At 31.6% G+C, this 15,931-nt stretch overlaps 1 protein-coding gene across 3 annotated transcripts in view; it reads right to left on the minus strand.

Moving 5' to 3' along the window:
- Window positions 1-15,425, minus strand: part of LOC116777215 (glucose transporter type 1) — a 37,654-nt gene extending 22,229 nt beyond the window's left edge. For all 3 annotated transcript variants that reach the window (XM_061526224.1, XM_032670625.2, XM_061526225.1), the window contains exon 1: window positions 15,112-15,425. The gene's annotated coding sequence lies outside the window, so the exon portion shown is untranslated. The remainder of the gene's footprint in view (window positions 1-15,111) is intronic.
- Between the last annotated feature and the right edge of the window lie 506 nt (window positions 15,426-15,931).

Here is a 15,931-nt window from a genome sequence, read left to right on the forward strand (position 1 = left end):
ATTGATTTCAGTGAAAGGCAAAATGATCTGGTAAGGAATTAGTTTGTTTTCAATTCGACTTAATATCTATTATTTTGTCGTTATAAACCAGTATCTTTTTTATAAACATTTTAATGTTTTAACGGTTCCCTTAGATTTAACAAGATTGTTTAATAAAAAAATAAAAACAAGATTGTTTAACACTACCTTTAAAAACAATATAATATAAATAATAATATTAGAAGGTGTTCAACAAATGCTCGTTTTTTATAACAGTACCAACTTGGTTAATTTATACTTTTTAAATACCTACTACAGTTTTGATATTAAAGCCAACGTTATAATATAAATCGATGACGAAAACTTGCAGGCATTCACGGTGTGGGTGACGAGTTCATCGGGTTGCAGGGAGAGGAGCTTTAACTGTGCGTGGGATTTGCGACCCCTGTGTAGGTTTGAGGGGCCTCTAACTAATACTCGTTAAACGCTCACCTTCACAATCCAAGCTCCTCTCTCTAACTAACCAAATTTGAAACGAACCTACTAGGACTGGCTTCGAAGAATGAATTGATATTAGTTCTGAACAGGCCCAAGTCTTTTAGTAGGTTTTAGAGAAATTTTGCCGTTATACCTTTCGCTCCCACTTCCACTTCGCACAAATTCAGGACGAACCTATTCTTAGTGAGTTCGTTTGTGAGCTCGTAATACTTGTTGACCTTGATAGTATGGTCTTTGGAGATATTGGTTTAACAAGGAACCGTAAGCTCTATTATCACAACGGCCTTTAAAATTTGCGAATACAGAAGTTTGTCTGGTCTGGATGCACAAATATCCTTTAGGATTTTATGTTTTTTTTTACACGTATCCATTATTATAGTCCAAACTATAACTACAAGCACGTAAGGTATTTCTTAATTCGTATAGAACTACTTTCTATCCCCTAAAGCTTGATGTGAAGCCAGAGAGTACTCTTCCTACAGGCGTTTAGTGTAAACTGTAGCGTCTAGGACCTCGTGGTGATTTTCTCACTGTTTGAAGTATTCATGTTATGAACGACCCGGCCTACAAGCTATATGTTAACAAGATTATTTCATGTTGTTAGTCAAGCCGATCAAACCAATCAATCAAATCAGCCTGTGACTGTTCCCTCCAAAATTTAGGCCGTCCACAAATACACCAACTGTTCTGATTCTGGACAGCCCGCATCCAGAACAAAACTGTCAATGCTCACCCTGTAATAGATTCGATTACTAATTTCGTAAACTGCTGTGATAAGAATTGTCAAGCAAGTTTTCATTATTTTTGTTGCAATTAAAATGTAATTGTCACTAAAACATAAATCATCCAAAACATACTCGTACACTTTGTATTATTATTAAAGAAATGAAACAAAAAGATTGCAAAACATTATTAGTAATAATGTTTTGAAATAAGCTCTCAAGCGCATAAGCTCTCGATGTCAAAATTACGAGTACATAGTTCTTGTTACGTTAAATCTTAAAAAAAGAGTATCATTGTACCAAAAATAGTTAAAGATTTTTATGTTATAATTAATTAAAATGTAGAAGTCAGGCCTGGAGGTTAAAAGGCCCCCCTCCCATACGTGAGGGCGCGGGTTCGAAACCTGGCAAGTATCAATGTGATCTTTTCCGAGTCATATGTACTTTCTAAGAGTATTCAGACACCACTGGCAGACGGTGAAGGAAAACATCGTGAGGAAACCTGGTCTTGTAATTTCAAATTATAAGATTGAAATCGCCAATCCGCCTTGAGCAAGCGTGGTGATTAATGCTCTAACCTTCTCGATGTGAGAAGAGGCCTTTGCTCAGCAGTGGGCTCCGATAGGCTGATGATGATGATGATGACAATGATGATGAATTAAAATAAAATAAATCAGCATTCACGATATGGTTTACTATAATGTTATTTCAAATCGTATTATTTATTAAAATTATACTTTTATAAGGGCTCAACAAAATTGGTAATGTACTTAACAAGTATTTAATAAATGCGAGTAGAAATAATACTAAAAATTGTATATTTTCTGTAAAAAAACAAATAATTTTATAAAACAAATTGTAAATGATATTTAATGAAGATATTGAATCTATAAACATTTTATAAAGAGCTCATGTAGGCGTAAAAATATTTTTCTACTAAATAATAAGTTGATATCTATCACTTATTAAGTACTTATCAAAGAATATATCATTATTTGCTTCTAACATAATAATTATGAACCGAAATTAGAAAGAGTTATATATTGCATTTCATTATACATGACATTATTGTTACGTCTTAGCCTGTTATTTTCCAGTTCAATTTTCATACGTGTTCCATATACAACTATCAACAAAATTGCCACTTGCATGTCGCACGTGTCTCCATCAAATATATTATGCTTTATATGTAGATTGGAGCCCGAGAGCAATATTAAGTAAAGCATTTTTTTTTTGTGAAAGCTGGCAAACGAGCAGACCGCCTACTTGAGTGTCAGTAGTGACGACAGTCATGGATAACCGAAACATAGATGTTGCGTATGTCCATGGGTGACGTTGCCAACCTTGATTTTTGAGGAAAAGGGAGAGGTGGTAATAAAAAAATGGCAGAAAAGGGTGAGAATAGGGAAATCGCTCTCTCACTCATTTCACGAAACGCAGCCATTAAAGACTGCTTCAAGCCGATCTTTTCTGAGAGAGTGGTACTTCCTGACTGACCACAGCTAGGCTCTACCACCTATATAAAATAGCTATAATTTTTTTTTTTTTTATTTAAACTGTCTTTATTATGATTAATAAATATATTGTTTAAATTAAAACTAGGAAATCGTTCTAAAAAAAAGTTTTTCATTAAACATATATTTTTTTAAATGTAACACAAACTGTATTGATGTGGAAAATAAAGTATAAATAAAATTGAAATTGGTTGACTCTAGGACAGACATCGTAGGAAAATCTAATACAAACTAGTTTGGCACTTTGGTAAAACTTTCTATAACAGCCTATCAGCTTCAAGGTTTTATACTATAATTTTTAAACGAGCCTTCAACTTGAAGGCTAGTTTATTAATCTACCTTAGATTTTATAAATAGTAACCTTTGTAATCTGCACTTTCATCGATATTTTCTTTATTATTTTCTTTATACTTGGTTTATCAGGAAAATAAGAATAAAAATATTTTCACCGAGCGTGCACGACATTATAAAATGGTTAGACAACAATATACTATTTAAGTACCGTTTTGCATGTAACACTATCACTATATATATATATATATATATATATATATATATATATATATATATATATATATATATATATATATATATATTAAGAAACAAAAAACGAATTTTTATGTAAAAAGTATGAAATCGTATGAAAATAGTTAGGTTTAAAAAGATTTGTTGTTAGATTGGCGACACTGTTTACTTTCTTGCCTTAATAAAACTGTTTCAAATTTTTGGTAGCTTAGGTTCGTGTGGCGATTACTTTACATAAGTACAACGGACATGCATTTTTAACATGTTTCCGAGGTTGCTACGATAATGCTACAATCGAGGCCGTTTCGAGGCTACAAGGCCCTACGTGCTACGACCTCTGCCACCCAATTACGATACGATGAGAATGACTCATTTATTTACTTCTATCTATCTTTTATTAAATAACCCTGAGGTTGTAATTTTATTTCACTTATTTTATGTATAATAAAATTTGATCCCTTTTTAATTCGGTTCCTTTTAATGTTTTCTTTTTTATGTAAAACTTTGTTCACTCGTTGGTACTGGCACGAATCAACATTTACACCGTCTATCCATCCCATAAAAATTGCCAAACGGTTTTTTGTATCACTCAATTTAAAAATATCTAGATGTCGTAGCCGCGTTCACATTTAGGGCTTAATATTTTACGAGCAAACTATGAAAATTCAGTTGTAGTTTTTTTATTTCTCTAGCAACAACCTATCAAAGATTTAATATCAAATCCTCGAAAATATTTTTATTACATTATGTTCATTTGCTTCTACTATTGGTAATGATGTCTAATTTCTTAAACATGACACTTCACTTCTCAAATTATAAAGAAATATTATTTTATAATTAATTAAATAAGAAAATTATATATTAAGAAATACTAACCAAAAACTTTACATAAATTCTGTATAATTATCACAACAAATTAGAACATATTAAAAAACGTAAGTCCCATCGAAAACAACTGGATAACGAGATTATTGTGCATCATTCTGGCGATATGCTCCTCGAGACAAAACAACCTCATCACAGGAAATGTTACTTTTATACATCCGTCCTTTCGCAGAAAATACTCTAAGCAATTTTCCGTTAAAAGTGTTCCACTTTATTTACAGTCATCTCTAACTGGCTTTTAAATAAGTTGCTATTATTATATCATTGTTGTTGTAGCTTGAACACTGCAAGATATTATGAATTTTGTAATGCAGAATATTATCACGTTAAGGAGGACGTTTCTTTAAAATGAAGAAAGCCAAATCACACATTCCGTATACTTTATTAAATTTACTATCACGAAAACAAAAAAGGAAAGTTTTTCAAACCTCTGTTTGGAATATATAAAATAGACTAGAAAAATATTTTGCTGTAAATTTTCTAAAAACTACTTATAATTAGTGACTTTAGGTTTAATTTTGGCTCATCATGATAAAAGATTTTAGAACTAAAAACATAAAAAGAATCTTTATCTATTTTGAGAAATGCGCAATGAAAGGACAATGTAAAATTTAATCTTAGAGTCGCTTCAGCCAAAGCGACTTTATGAAGTACCAAGTTTCCGCAGCTCCGCACGCGAAATCGTAGATTTTAATACTGGAAAAAAGTCACTTTTACTAATCTTTTTGCTTGTATTAAGTGAAAAGCGTTGCACTTTTTGTCTATGAAGCGACTGATGAAGTAATAAGATAACATAATTTTTTGTTAATTCCTTAAAAATAAAATTTAAAAGCAATTGTATGCTAAAACAAATTTGCCCTTTATACCTATACTGCAAATGTTTAGCAAAAAAATTATTTCTTAAAATATTGTCTTAATTCTAATCTCCTATTCAATATTCCATTATGTTAATAAGACAGGATAATACGTTAATATAAGTATTATATTACAAGAACACCTCTCGAGGTATATTCGCGTGATATGCTAATTGATTGAGTAGATCTAATTATATCGGTAATTGCATCTACTCCAACAGTATTATTGACTGCACTAATAATAATAAACGATCCATATTGCATATTGAATGGAAGTGTATTATATAATTAGGCTTCCGTGTCAGCTTGTTAAAATCCTACACAATGACATAAACATTAATTGACACAAAATTAGAGCCATATATTACATTTAATAAAATGTAGCATTAGGATTATCTTCGAAGTAATTTTATAGCACCGAAATCATTAAAAAAAATAAAAATGAGTTCTAGTCGGTGTCTTCATTTTCAATATTTTTTTTTAATCTTCTTTGTCTAGTTTTTTATTTAAGCTGAAATATGTATATTGAAAGGCTCCTATTATGTTTGATCAAAAGGAAGTCTCATAAAATGCTTCAAATGCAAAGCCAATTTTAGAGACAAGCTTATGGAGCGCATTTCAGAAAAAGAACCGTTTTTCAGACATCGTTATATATTTTCCAGTTTCGAAAGCTCTTTAATATTCTCAAACATGTATGAACTAAAAGCGAAGAAACTCTTAAAAAGTTACAATTATAAACTTGTAAAATTAGTTCCCTTCTGATATTTCAATTAATTTTTAAGAATACATCCTGCCAAAATAAACATATTTTTTATATGTTTAATCGGTTTTATTAAATAATGATAGAATAGTTAAAAATGAAAAAATAACCACGAATGAACCTAAGACTAAATATTGATACAATTCTAACTTACTTTTCATAAAAAAACTCCTATTATAACGATCTGATATAATATTTTATATTTGTATTTTCATTTTCCCTGAAAGTGCACTCACAGAAGTAGTGAAAATGTACTTCAAGCTATTTAAAAGGAAGTTTCTTAAAATCCATTTCCCGAATGAAATCTATTTTAGAAATTCAACTAGCTGTTAAGAAGGAGCAGAAACAGTGAATGAAGTGTTTTATGTAATATGTGTGGATTTTAAAATACAACGTGAGAAATCACAGAAATAAATTAAACCTTGGGTTACAGAATAAGCATAAAAGTAATCAAGTTTATGTGAATCTAATAGTTATATCCAACTTAATTCTCAAATTGAAATTTATTTAAAATATTAATACAGTTAGAGAATATTGTCTCTTAACTTTATATAGTTATTTATATTTGTATGTAATGAAATATCAATTAGTCATTAATATCTTAACCGAAACGTAGGTATATTAAAATATGCGACACTGTTTGATAGCCTGTAATATATTTATAATGTGAAGTTTGAAAGAAGCTTAAAACTGTTTGTACCGTTATGTTTATGTCCAAAGTACGACGAAATAATATAGCCCGGAGTCCTAAGCTAGAAATATCAAGTTTACCGGTTTTTAATTTTAAGGTCAATTGAATATCCATAAGCATCCAATAAAATTGACCGGAGGTTAGTTGTCTCAAAGTACAGAGTATTGTTTTTGTTCATATCTAATTTAAATCGGTTCATACCATGTTTAATTTCCTATTTAAACTTGTTTGAATATAATTAGTACGAGCTAATACTAGTTACTATAGTTTATATGTATTTCCTCCTTTGTGTATTTCCTATTGCAAATACTGGTAACAGAGTACATTTGTTCTCAGGTAAAGTTTAAAGCCACGTTAGTAACTTGTGTTCTGAACCGATAGTGTTCTTACTTTAAGCCTGTTCGGTAAGCCGGTAGTCTTCATTAGCGTAAATTTATTTGGTAATTTACTAAGGTAAGGAACGGTTTCTTAGATATACCTATTTTGCTGAAGACAACATTTTTTTCAAGAATATCTATTTCAGTAACTAGTTAATGTTAAATTCAATGAAATCAAATATTGATATTAATTCATAAAAATAAATTCAATAATCTTCAATAACAATTTTAAAATGAGTGATGCATTTGAAAGGAATGACAGACAGATTTATTTTTGTTATGGCAGTGTTGAAATTATCGGTACTAAATGTTTCGGGCAAGCATGCCCTGCAGGTATAAAATGGTATGGTGTTGCAATGGAAATGTGCAAAAAAATATTGGGAGCATTTTGAATCGGCAGTATATTGTTCATGAAGAAATATTTGACTTTAATGGACAGTGAAAGAAGTGTGAATCATGGTTTTATAACTGTTTATTTGTTTCACGAGCGTTATTAATTCTTTTGTTTGTTTCTGTTATAATACTTTTTTGTCGTTTCACGTTCATAATTTATCGTTAATATAGATATCTCATAGGAAAGGTTGCTTCCGTACTGACTAGTCTTAAAAAAATATTACTCAGTGAAGAACATTCCTAGTCAGATACAATAATCCATTTGGTGATTTTTGATTTAATTTAATTTTAAATTATTGTAACATATACCCACTCATCCTTTCTAACATAAGAATACTTTAGTAAAAATAAAGCACCATATGTTAGTAAGTAAATGTCTTATGCTGTATTTGCAGCAATATACTCTTACCATCCTTTTAACTTTGGTCTTAAATATTAAAAAGTATTTCATGAAGAGCGTTTATTTCGGTGTTCTTTTCAGTAAAATCGGTGACTTCACAAAATTTTCTATAAAATTAAGAAGACTTATTGATAATATGTTACCATAGTTTTCTATTAAGAAATGTGGTTTTCGTCTTGCATGAGCTCTTGCTCAATAACGAAATCTATTTTAAAAATACTGATTTTAAATTTAAAAATAATAATCTGTTAATAAAAAAATATTTTAAAGTATTATTATTATTTATTCTTATAGTAGGAACGGTATAATTCAGAAACAGCGATTCGTGTTTGTTAAGGCTTTAATTAACTGCAAAAACGTAAAACTTAGAAACTTTCGAGGCCTTAATACAGTATTCAGTAAAAAATACAAGTTACAGGTTAGTTAGTTTGTATTAAAGTTAGAAAGTAGTTATATCTACTAACCAAATTTATATTCATTTAATGAATATTGTATACTTACAGAGATTTTTTTGTTTCATGAACATCTGTATTAACCCAAATATAAAATTTTGCATGATCAAAATATTAAAAAATATATATACTAAGATAAAATTAAATCAATGACAAGCATATTTCGACTTCCTATGCGTCAGTCTTTCGAAAAAAATACCAGTGATAATTAATAGATGCCAAAGATTGAGTGTTACAAAACACTAAGATTTTATAATAGTCTTAATATTGAAAAATCAAATTTATTATATGTTACAATAATAAAATATTTTGAAGTTGGTAAAAAAACACTAACTTTGAAAAGCATTTAACAGGGTTTTATAACTTTTGTCTATAGACTTATGTTTGGTTTTATAACAAAGGATGAGTCAAAGGGCATACGGCAGTAATACGTTTGCAGCTGTACGTGCATATTAAGAATATCGCGCTTCGCTGAGTTCTGACGGTAACTAGTTATAAGATGAAATCTGCCTGGTAATTATTATTAGAACAGAATTGTATAATGTTTATTTTCATGTTTATCTATGCTACTTTACTCATCACTATTGATATTAAAACAACTGGAAAAGTAATTAGTGAGGACTTCTTAAAAACACATATGCAGTCATAAAAGCATGGTTTCGAGTTTTGATGCAAACAAATCGGATAAGGATAGAAGAATTGCTAGCAATGGTTTCATGATTATTGTTTTTAATTAAATCTGTCCTCGGTTAGGGGTAAATTGTAAAGCTGTATGAACATTAATTTTTTTTAAGTGAATAAGTAAATTTTACTCTTAATTATAATAAATTATTATCTTATAGTTACAAAAATTTATGTTTATAAGCTTTTTTTTAAATTATATCCACTTTTCCGTTATATTTCACAAATGTATATGGCAATACTTTAATGTACACATACTGTATACATACCTGATCTATCACGTGTGTCGAGATGCGACGAGCCTTAGGTAACTGCGAGGCACGCCACAAAAATTTGATTACTTTACCACTATACGCTTAGTATATTCCTATTATTAAATTTTTACAATATAAAACCTCATAATTATATATATTCACGATCGTATGTTTATTGTTATCCACATAAATTGTTATGAAAAACTTGCAACGCCAAAACAAATGTGAGGTATACTTAAGAGATTCTAAAGAAAATAAGTATCTTTTATATAAAAAACATAATAGCTCTACTACTCGGGTGATTTATAATTTTCAAATAAACCCATATTTAAAATCGTGTGAAATCAGTATTACTGTTAGAATGAACGAGCTCGGTAATGAATCGAAGAGGTGTTTACGGAGACTCGACATATGCTTCAATTAAATTCAACAATTCAGATACATTGTAACCATCTCTTTAATTATTTCAAGTGCATGCGAATGTCAGGTGAGCGATGGAAATTCCAGTAAACAGTTAATGTTTTAGTACAATTATTTTAAGATATTATTTATTGTTAATTTTTGTTTCAGGTTTTGCACCCAAATCTTATATGAGTCAACGTTCATTTAAATGTAATAATTTGTCATGGGGTCTACAAAATGTTATGAAATATATTACGGTACAGTTGTTATTTCCTGGGATGTTGTTCGGTTCTCGGTTCGGTTCCGTAATGATTTGAATAAAGCTACGATAAATGACAATGTAGAAAATCTACAGAAAAAATGTGCGTGGAGAAGTGAAACTTGGTAATGTTTGAATGAAAACAGGAAGGGGTAGAATTAGGAATTTTTAGTGTTTCTTTAAAACAAATTTTATTAACATTAACATGTCACAATTGATTGCCCGCATGCGTTCGAGCGCTACGCATTCCCTCTCGCTCTTCCATTTTTATTCCCCCCAAGGAGCGTTAAATGTTTAACGCAACCTTGTTGGAAGTCACATAAGAAATTTCACTTTAAAAAAAATAATTAAATTCCATAAAAGTTTAATAAAGTTAAATCCAAACATTTTCTACGACATATGTCATATCAGTCTATAATTATATTATATTATATTAAAGTAAGAATGTCAATGAACCCAAATATTATAGGTTTGACAAATTTTTCATATGTCCACCAGATTACAACTCCAATAATCTTACGAATAAAAAAATAAATAATAAAATTATTTATTATTAATTGAATACTTCTCCTCCTTGCATCAAATTATGACATACAGCAAGGATTATTTAATTCTCCTTTCTTATGCGCGAGTAACAATAGTATTACAATCATTTACAATTACTCAGTAGACCTGTAGTTCCTCATATGATCGGAAACAAAAAAAGGAGCTCTAAAGAAGTAACGAAGCGAAGTTTGAGATAAAACAAAAGAAAGAAAGGACGAGGTAGGAAAAATGGCGAGCAATGCTTGGATAAGAAAACCTTAATGTCGCGGTATTAGATATTTGAAAAAGATGAATTATGAAATACCACATAATTCAATTAAAAATATTGTTACATGAGTTTCAAGTTGAGTCTCGCCAGAACTACATTAAGTAAAAGTGATTTTAAGAATTAACCATCCTTCTAAATACCTTTTTTTTTTTGATGACGCAGGGAAACTCTTTTTACGAGCCGTCTCACCGGCCTTGGTGGGGCCGGAGAGGATGTGTGAGACTCGACCTGGGCAGGTCCCTACTCACTAAAACCACTGCGAAAGCCATCGGCCGCTATGTTGGTGCACCCCGGATCTGTCAGCGACAGGGCACACCAGCGACTGGCCGGTCCTGGCAAGGACCGGACTTACTCCCTCGGAGAAAGGAGGCGATCCCGGCAATTAGGATCGCCCCGACGACGCCGGGCTTTCACAGGAGCCGGGTTACCAGCCCGACCCCAGCCCGTAGTGGAGGGGCGCTATTGGAGGCGTTGCGAATATCGCCTCCGGCGCCCCCCCCCCCCCGTCGTCTGCGGAGGGAGGGTGCATCAGCCGCAACCTCCCGTTCCCGCTCAGATGCCTCCTTCGTGGACATGACCGTCTCACAGAAGGAGGACACCGCCATCCAGGACCTGTCACTCTCGAGCATCTTCTCCGCGACACTCGAAAGCGACAAGCCCACTCCGCCGAGTGCCGCCACAAGGTCTTGGCGCTGCGCAGCCCATCTCGGGCACACCTCGAGGGTGTGCTGGGCTGAGTCCACCGCAGCGCCGCACTCATGGCAGCCTCCTTCCGGCTCTCTCCTGGCCACCCGACACAAGTAGTCACCGAAGCAGCCGTGCCCGGTGAAAACCTGCGTCAGACGGAAAGTGAGGGGCTTGCGTTTCCGCCTCATCCAACGCTCTAGGACCGGCCGGAGCGCAGCCGTTGTACGTTTAATCCTTCTAAATACCTACCCAATAAAGTTTATTTTGATTTTATTTTCTTTATTTTCTTTAAATTGTTATTTTAATTACACTAACGAATATATGAAATATACATATTTGACATATTGGCAAAATATATAAATCAATTATATACTCAAATATTCTTTTGTCAAAGTGACAAACCATTTTTACTGGATAATTAAAACAGTCTATAGAAAACTAATTACTTGTATATGAAAGGACAACCTGAGTATTCTAAAATAGCTTGAGACAAGTCCTACGTTATTGAATTGATACTCATTTTTTGATTTTTTTGATGAAAGCAAACACTATTCTTACAATAATGAAAAATTCTCTTTACTTTTTACGACCGAAAGTGTTCTAGAATCGTTCATTAATATCTGTTAAATAATAAATAGCATACTAAATAAAAATTCTTCTTTAATTAAAAAACCAGTACTTTCTGTTTTTTATTCTATGGGATTACAATTTTATGTCCAAATTTTTTACTTTTTCGTGGCCGGTGTTTTATTAAAATAATAACTGACAAAGACTTTATAAAAAGCCTATAATAATGCCCCTTTTCTTTTTTAATTCAACTTTTCCACTACGTTGCTTGCGAGCACACATGCCACAAGGAGAGACGAGATTGTGTATTTTGTTTAGTTCTACAACTGCTAATGGATGTTAGCTTGACTCATTTATTTACTTCTCTTATTTGACAAAAATAAGAATTTAATTCTACATCACAAAGAAATTATACTATGACACACAAATCAGATACCGTGTTAAAATTAACAATTGAGTCGTATATATTCGAACATATTTACATAACTAAGTCTATAGGATGTAAGATTTTCAGAAGTAATTAAATAATTATTAAATCCTCCTTGTTTCACAAGACTAAATTAAGTTAAGCTGGCATACTGTCATTGCTTGTTCTTATTCCCTACCGTATCCGTATTATGTCATTTTGACCCTAAGGAGATGATGATTTATACAATAGTAATGTTGAAGTAGTGTCAAAGTAAATTATTAACTGAGCTATCATATTTAAAAAAATTCAGTCTTTTCGGTTTCAACCTACAACGGCAAATCCATAAAAGTCACATTATATTTAAGCGTGACTATGGGTGTCCTGTACAAATAATAATTCTAAAATGGAATACAGTATAACCGTATTTGGCAAATTCTACACTCTGATATTGGTTTAGATGGCGCAAGTGGCACTGCTGCCTAAAAATCAAAAGCTCAAAATGGCGGCGTTTAGGAGCAATGAGAAGGTTAATGGGTGAGATGAGATTCAAATATACTACACTATTTAGAACCGTATAGGATTACGAAATGTATATGATAGCGAAAAAGAGGATTCACAAATTTATTCAAAAATAATTAGATATAAGAAACAGCCAGCAAAACCTTGTTCCTCTGGCAACTTATTCTGCTTAATCTTAAGGCTTTTGGTGTTGAACCCCTTTATTACGTGTCGTATTTTTAATTTATTGTAAAAAAAAAAAATTGTTAAAATGGTCATAATTTCTTTTACCTAATTATCTTAATACCTAACTTACAATCAATGTTAGCTAAATAAATAATTAAAATAAATAAGAAAAATAAGATTCTATAAAAATGAGAAAACTAATAAATAATTAATAATTTTGTAATTTGTTGAAAATTTATTTTCAATCATATTCTTCGTTTATGATACTTTTTTTTATAATTTTTGCTTTTTACATTCTTTTTTTAACTTTAATGACGATATAAATTTTATTAAAATCGCTTGACGGAGTTGAACTTAGAGAATGAAAATCTCTATTTATCTGTTAAAATAATTACGGCATATTCATTTAGAATTTCCTATGAAATTAAAAACATTTATTTTTTTAATCGAAGTAGAACTCTTCTCTAAACTAAACTTCTTTCACGAGGAACCCTAAACAAATACCTAAGAATGGATATGTACATATATCATTTATAAATTTATTATATATAATTTATATAAGATTTATAAATTGAAAGCTAGTCTTTTCAGATATGACTCTGACATTGTATTATTTCAATTGCAGTAGAGTTTTTAATGTCGTAAAAATAAAAAAAATAGTCTATGTAATGTGAGGATGAATTTTTTTAGCATTATTTTTGTCATTTAATAAATATTGATTGTTTTGTTACAATTTAACATGACCTACTACTATACATGTCAAGGTAATTTATAATTTACCATGCGTGTCCGTAATTTACATGTTTTCGGAACTAAATGCCTTTGAACTGTATTATATACAAAATTGTTTAGTTTTTTGTTTTACTAAATAGATTTGATTTTTCTATGATTATAATCAAATGGTAAATTTTTTAAACAAGGAATAGACTGTACTCATAATATCAATTGATATTTGTACATATACATAATAACTAGTAGTTATATACTTATGTATTTTGCAAGTGTTTGTTGTATAAATATTTTTTTTTATTATTAATGAACAACGATTTTTTTAACTAAAACCTTAGTCGGAACAATACGTTTTTTTTTAAATAAATATATCCGTTTTAAATTTGGAATACTTGTCTGATTTCTGATTGCATTTAAGACAAGAATATCTAATTATAGTCTTAATAACAAGAACATTTTACTCTTTTGAGCAGTAACAATTTTAGTATTGAATTTAATTCGTTAAAAGTATGTTGTAAATATTGTTACAAGACCAATTATTATTAAAAATGGTTGGTATCGAAGCTAAAGCTAGACTTGTTATTTACATTATTTATTTTAACGACAGGTCTTTTACCTGTCATGAACTTGTATGACTCATGTCATCCAATTATAAGTTGACAACCATTTTCTTTCTGCAGCTGTGGATTAATTTTTCCTATTACATCAATAATGATGTTTTCTTTTATTTGCAGTAACATAATAAGCTTTTTGAACTTAGTTTTTTTATGTTTTGGATTATTATATGAGAAAGCTACATTGAATTTTTTTTATTGTTAGAAATATAAAGTAGCAGTTTTGGTATAAAAATAACATTTAGTCAAAATGAAGAGTGGCTCTTAGTTTATAACCTTCGCATTGCTTTGTAAAAAATTCAATGTTTTCAGTTTCTTTCTAGTTTAATGGGTGAAGGTCGGTTTATCGATTTTTCTTCCATTTTCTTTACCCTGTAGGTAAACAGAACTCTTAATGATGTATTGCAATGCATTCGCTTACCGTATAAAATTTAAACACAATCGCACTAGTGAATAAAAGAATGCTAGGGCAGACGCAAGCAAAATAAGTTATGGATAGTTTAAGAAGTGTAATGTGAACTATTCTGTCTCGTAGTGCCGTAAAAGATTGTGTCTGTCTTCTTCTTAAAGTTGCTGTAAGATCCTAAATTAAGATGGATTCCATAATTCTTCTTTTCATCTTCTCCAACATTGGCGAATAAAATACTGTGGAAAGGGTATACTCAGGTTCTTAAGAATAATTTGTTAACAATTTTATAGTGATGGACATCTTCTATCTCCCTCTATAAGTCTTCTCTCTTTCTACTTCCAGTGACTTTTGCGATATCGACGGCCGCACTTACATAAACGAATCTATGTCACAGAAGCGGGCGGAATACTGCAATACCGACACACATGTCCGGCGTAGCGCTCGTAAATATTGAAGATATTCTAATTTTCTGAATGACATCTATGCCATATGATAATCAGGAGTGAAGATTTGATTATAATGAGCTTATTTCATTTAATTTAAATGACATACCTCACGCTGATGTCTTTGATGGTTTGCTAGAAGCGGACGGTAGAAAGTGAGTCGCGCGGTAGCTCCTCCTCATCAACCTTGAGCTCGCGATTAGCTGAAAGTCATCCCAAGCCGGCGACGACTGTCCCTGATCGATTTTTTTAATGCGTTCCGGACACACATGGAGGAACGGGCAGACGCGGCGGCGGCGGCGGAGGGGCGTCTACGGAGATCAGTCGAGGCCGCCGAGCGCGACCGCGACACTCGCGCGTTTAACTCTATTCCAAAGTCGGTCGATGCGATAGCGGAGATGACTCGCGCATGACTAGAGAGAGAGTGTGGACGCCCTGGAGGGCCGCGAGCGAACGAACGAACGCGCGCACTAGAACGCGCACGATCGATATCAGGAGGCGTGCGCTGCGGCTCGCCCGACACCACACTCACACTAACAGAAATCACCCTTTATTTCAATGATGACGTTAAGAACAACGTCATAATGAAAGAGCAAGCTGCTAAAAGCGCGCGCGTTTCGGTGCCCGCGCAGTCTACTCCCAGTCGTTTGAATATTATGACCATTTTAAAAAAGGATAATAAGTCATTTTATAGCGATTTGATATACGAAGTTTTTTTAATTGGAATTTGAATATTAAAATAATTTATGTTTATGACAACAAATTTACAAAAAAATCCAAAATGGTAAGATAAATTATTGTTACTGTTATATTGTGGACAAATGTGGACAGCGCTTCCCAAATTATAATTTTAAAAATCTTAAAAAGTTACTACAAGCTTAAAATTTTAAGTAGAGCATTCATGCAAAGTTAATACGAGAATTAGACGA

The sequence above is a fragment of the Danaus plexippus genome, chromosome Z, assembly GCF_018135715.1.
Source record: "Danaus plexippus chromosome Z, MEX_DaPlex, whole genome shotgun sequence".
Taxonomy (NCBI): domain Eukaryota; kingdom Metazoa; phylum Arthropoda; class Insecta; order Lepidoptera; family Nymphalidae; genus Danaus; species Danaus plexippus.